This window comes from Cajanus cajan, chromosome 4, assembly GCF_000230855.2.
Source record: "Cajanus cajan strain Asha chromosome 4, NIPB_CcT2T_4, whole genome shotgun sequence".
Lineage (NCBI taxonomy): Eukaryota > Viridiplantae > Streptophyta > Magnoliopsida > Fabales > Fabaceae > Cajanus > Cajanus cajan.
This window is the reverse complement of record NC_138520.1, coordinates 53,974,440-53,980,262: the sequence shown is the minus strand read 5'-3', so window position 1 is coordinate 53,980,262 and position 5,823 is coordinate 53,974,440. Positions and strand designations below refer to the sequence as shown.

Sequence of the window (5,823 nt, the reverse complement as noted above, 5' to 3'; positions counted from 1 at the left end):
TTAGTATAAAACACACATAAATGGTACATTTAAACAATAATTGAATAATAAACATTATATTAAAGTTGGAGATCGAGAGTCACAAAAATGTAAGCCCCTACTATCACAAATTATGTATAGGCTCTTCTACTAGAGGAGACCTTAGACTCACACGTCCCTCCCAAGTGTAATGGAGGTAGGGATGACAATGGATTTAGGTGGGTGCAATTAGTATCCTATCATTACCCCCTTGTTTATTACGAATATCCATTTAACGGGTATTTGTGAATTTTTTTTGTTTATAAATTTGTGGGTACCCACAAGTAATCATGGATATATTTGTTAACATGTGAAGTTTTTAAGAAATAAAATAAAACTAAAAGTAAATAACTTTAAAACATATATTTATATTAAAAATACTTTTGTAACAAATATTTATACCAAAATAACTAATCATGACATATATATTTATAGTAAAAATTAATTAAATAAATTACTCTATATAATAATTAAAATATTATTAATATTTTTAAAGTATTGGTATCTACATATACAAATACTTTATATAATTTTTAAAAATATTATAATTTGACTTTTAAATTAGTAATAGAAAAATATTTTTGGTTAGAGTGAGAAATTCCTAATCAGAAACAAACTTTCATTCAAAACATGTCTAATAAGTATTTTAAAATTAACTTAATACTTACATTTATAGCTTTTAATTTTAATAAAATAAAAACATAAACATAAATATTGTATTAATATTGGAAGGGGCCGCTACCACAAATTATGATGTAGGCTCTCCTACTTGAGGAGACCTTAGACTAACACCCCTTCCAAGTGCAATGAAGGTCATCAATCTAGGCCATGGACCTTAATGATCATCCATTGACCCCATCCAGGTAAGTATCTTTTAATGTAGCTAATCAAGTTTAATTTATAAACTATTATATATAAAAAACTCTCATTTGCTTTCGATGTGGGACTTAACTTTGAATACTTAGGTGATTTTAGCTATTCATCTCAATTACTTTTCTTTAATTTGTATTAGATTACATTTGCTCTTGATTTAGTGAATTTAATAACATTTTGATAGATTGCAATCAATAATCATATAATAAAGGATAAAAATGTGTTTTTTTATTATAAAAAGATTATGTGACAGAAGGCTAACATAGAAAAGATATTATACATTATTGATGAGATATTTTATGAAATTGGTTATCTTTGTTATAGATGGTTAACATGAAGAAAATATTATAATTTTGACTTTTAAATTGGTTGCTAAGGAAAATATTTGGTTAATTGACAAGGTACAACTATATGGAAGAGGTCACACGAACGTAGGACCCCACTATCACAAATTATAATGTAGACTCTCCTAATTGAGGATATCTTAAACTTACACCTCTCCCAAGTGCAATAAAAGTCATCAATCAAGGCCATCAACCTATGTGATCATCCTTTGATCTTATCCAAGTGTCTTTCAATTTTTTTAACCAAGTTCAATTTATGAACTATCCTTTATCAAAAGTTGTCATTTTCTTATGACATGAGACTTAACTTGGTTCACAAATGATGGTTTTATCTATTCATCTCAATAATTTTCTTTAATTTGTATGCATCACATATGCTTATGATTTGGTGAATTTATTAACATTTTGATATATAACAATATGTTAGATACATAAGAATCTATTAAAAAAAAGTTATATACATGTGGTAGATGGTAAACATGGATAAAATGTTATGAATTATTGATGAGATAATTTATAAAATTGGTTTGTCGTAGATGGTTAACATGAAGAAAATATTATAATTTAACCTTTTAAATTAGTCACAAATTTTAGGTTAGAGTGAGAAATTCATAATTAGAATCGATACTTATATTCAAAATGAGTCTAATGAGTTTTATAAATTTGATTTAATATTTGATCTTTACATCTATAGCTTTTAATATATTTTTAAAAGAATACATAAATATATTGTATTAATATTGAAAAGATTCACACAAACATAGTCCCCACTACCACAAATTATGATGTAAGCTCTCTCACTTGAGGAAATCTTAGACTATGAACACAACATAATATCGTATAGCAACATATATTACACCATCATGCATTAAAATCATTAAAACACATAGTATTACATATTATAATTAAACAAATTAGTTTTTCAATTAAGTAGAAAAACATGATATTTTATGTTGAAAAAATTTTCCTTCTCTAACTTGTAAACTTTATTTTACTAATTTTATGTGACAAAATTTATTCCAATAATTATCATGCATCAATATTTTTATTAATTATCTTGCAACACTAATAGCCTTACATTTCTTTTTCAAAAGTTTCTTAACAAATTTGAGAAAAAATAATGTTAATTTTTCTTTCAAAATAAGTTGAACTAATACATGTAAATATACCTATACATGTGAACCATAAATATGTTTTTATGTTATTTTTTCATCTTTTTATATTGTTATCCTTTATCTTTTCCTTTGGAAAAGTATAGACTCTTGATAATAAATTAAATGGATTAATAATTATTTTTTTTATTCCACTACAAGTGTCATTAGTCCACTTATATATAAGATAATTTCGCTCACGAAACTATGGTTGTCGCTAATGTAAAGGGTTTTTGAATATGATGGAGAAGAACAAAAATTTCTTTTTAAATAAATCGTTTTTAGAACGAATATCCATTTAATGGGTATGTGAATTTTCTATAAATTCGTGGGAGTCTATGGCTAACCATGGATATATTTGTTAAAATGTGAAGTTTTTAAGAAAAAATAAGAAATAAAATAAAAAAAAATAAATAAATAACTTTAAAACATATATTTATATTAAAAAATAATTTTGTAACAAATATTCATACTAATATAAATAATTATGGCAATATATTTATATAAAAAATTAATTAAATAAAATTACTTTATATAATAATTAAAAAATAGTATTAATATTTTCAGTGTGGATATTTGCGTACAAATACTTTATTACTCGTTCTTGTCCCATTATTAAATTGGTTTACATTTAATTATCCATTTAAAACTCATAATGGGTTTTATCCACTAATATTTGTAGATATGAGTATTCTTGTCATCCCTAAATGAAAGTCATCAAACTAGGCCATAGACCTTCCTATTCATCCATTTACTCCAACCTGTTTATGATGTGGGACTCAACTTGGCACACCAATGATAGTTTTAGATATTCACCACATTACTTTTTATTTAATCTATATTGCATCCTATTTTCTTATGATGTTATAGATTTATTCACATTTTGATGCAATGCAATTATGTGATAGATTAATATAGATAAAATCCTATTAATTGATTTTTTTTAAGTGGTAGATGGCTAAAATGGAGAAAAAGTCTTAAATTATTGATGAAACAATTTATGAAACTGGTATTTTTCTCGTAGATGGTTAACATGGAGAAAACATTATAATTTAAATTTTAAATTAGTCATAGAAAAATATTTTTGGTTAGTGTGAGGAATTCCTAATTAAAATTAAAACTTACATTCAAAATAAGTCAAATAGGTTTTAAAAAATTGACTTGATACTTACATATATAACTTTTAATTTTAATAAAATAAAAACATAAACATTATATTAATATTGGAAGGGGTTGCGCGAACGCAGGCCCCCGCTACCACAAATTATGATGTAGGCTCTCCTACTTAAGGAGACCTTAGGCTAACACCCCTCCTAAGTGCAATGGAGGTCATCAATCTAGGCCATGGACTCAAATGATCATCCATTGACCCCATCCAGGTAAGTATCTTTTAATGTAGGTAATAAAGTTTAATTTATGAACTATTCTCTATCAAAATCTCTCATTTTCTTTTGATGTGGGACTCAAATTTAACACTTAGGTGATTTTAGCCATTCATTCCATTACTTTTCTTTAATTTGTATTAAATCACATTTGCTCGTGATTTGGGGTATTTAATAACATTTTGTTATATTACAATTAAGAATTATATAATATAGATAAAAATGTATTTTTTTTATATATAAAAAGATTAAGTGGTAAAAGGCTAACATAGAGAATAGGTTATACATTATTGATGAGATATTTTATGAAATTGGTTTTTATCTTTGTCGTAGATGGTTAACATGGATAAAATATTATAATTTTGACTTTTAAATTAGTCAATGAGGAAAATTTTTGGTTAAAGGATAGGGTACAACTATATGGAAGAGGCCATACAAATATATGACCCCACTATCATAAATTATAATGTAGATTCTCTTACTTTAGGAGATCTTAAACTCACACCTCTCCCAAGTGCAATGAAAGTCATCAATCTAGGCCATAAACCTATATGATCATCCATTGATCCTATCTAAGTAAGTGTCTTTCAATTTTGTTAAGCAAGTTTAATTTATGAACTATCCTTTTGAAGTAATTGTTAGAATAAAAGAAAAAGGGTTGAATTGTTTCCTTTTAAAAAAAATTGTTTATTTTCTAATTAGTTTCTCAAAAGACAAGTCATCTATGTAAAATTAGTTTTTATACCAAGTGTATTTTTTTGGAACAATTTTAGAGTTTACTTGTTTATGATTAAAATTATGCAGTCATGTAACGGTAAATGCAATAAGCTAATTAAACAAGTAAAAATATACGGAAAAAAGAATGGACATAGTGTAACAGCTCGGACACATCGAAATGAGAGGGATCTAGAGATTGTACAAGTATGAGATCATATAAATAAGGATGACTTAAAGGAATTAATTTGTACTACCTATACCAACAAGATGCATCTATTTTTCGGTAGCTTATCCCATAAGAACATAGTTAAGTGTGTTTGACTAGAAGTAATTTAGGGATGAGTGACCTTCTGGGAAGTTTCTTAGAAAGTCTCAGAAAGGGTTACCCACGAAGGGTTCTGACTGGTGAAGGGTTTCGACTAACAATAATGTTGTGTGAAGTGTCGTAGTTTGAAGTGTCGTGAAGTGGAGTCGTTGAGACGTCAAATCTGAGGGGTGTTACACACAAGATTTATATTAATTAACCCTAACTAGGCTACGTCCAGTTCCCATCACATAACCTTATGAGATTTTTCACTACAACCACAATTACCTGTTGCACAAATTTAGTCACTTACTGGTATATAAACCATGTAACATCCCAATTTTCAATATTTGTTTATTTATTTTAAGACTTTATACTTGGAAATCAAAAAAGAATCTCAAAATTCTAATGTATATCACTGATCAAAATTTTAAACTCTACTTAATCGTGATTTTTAATAATTATTTCGAGTCAGAAATTGAAAAATCATGAAAATGATGATTTCACCCCTATTTATCTATATTTAGGGGTTGGTGAGAAAAAATAAGTTTAGAAAACTATAAAATGGTCTTTTGAGCTAATAATCATGTTATATATATTAAAATAAATTTTTAACCTTGAAATATTAAAATAATTGATAAAAAATTTAAAATAATTAATAAAATTCAAAAATTTTAAATAAAAAGTTAATGTTAAATCTACTGATAAAGAGGCACTTATGATAATCTTATCATAATCAATATTTTTAATAAAATAAATAATTACTACCTCATCCACTTACATTATCTTATCTACATTTACATACATACATACATATATATATATATATATATATATATATATATATATATATATATATATATATATATCTAATTTTTACACTCTCCTATAAACACTCTCCCACAAACTGACATATCCTCATCCCTCCTCTTCTATTCTCGTTTCTATTCCCTCTTCACCAAAATTCTCCCTCTTTCTTTTTTTTTTTTTTACACTTCTTCTTTTATATTTCAAAATCCATGATAAGCTAACCA

General features: G+C 26.0%; 3 non-coding genes and 1 pseudogene across 3 annotated transcripts; all 4 read right to left on the bottom strand.

Moving 5' to 3' along the window:
• Nucleotides 1-749: 749 nt before the first annotated feature.
• Nucleotides 750-889, bottom strand: LOC114916143 (uncharacterized; annotated as a pseudogene).
• Nucleotides 890-1,307: 418 nt separating this feature from the next.
• Nucleotides 1,308-1,466, bottom strand: LOC114916147 (U1 spliceosomal RNA). The gene has a single exon (XR_003804487.2). It is a non-coding gene; the product is annotated as a U1 spliceosomal RNA (small nuclear RNA).
• Nucleotides 1,467-3,612: 2,146 nt separating this feature from the next.
• LOC114916156 (U1 spliceosomal RNA) lies at nt 3,613-3,773 on the bottom strand. The gene has a single exon (XR_003804495.1). It is a non-coding gene; the product is annotated as a U1 spliceosomal RNA (small nuclear RNA).
• Nucleotides 3,774-4,191: 418 nt separating this feature from the next.
• LOC114916145 (U1 spliceosomal RNA) lies at nt 4,192-4,352 on the bottom strand. Its single transcript, XR_003804485.1, has one exon. It is a non-coding gene; the product is annotated as a U1 spliceosomal RNA (small nuclear RNA).
• Between the last annotated feature and the right edge of the window lie 1,471 nt (nt 4,353-5,823).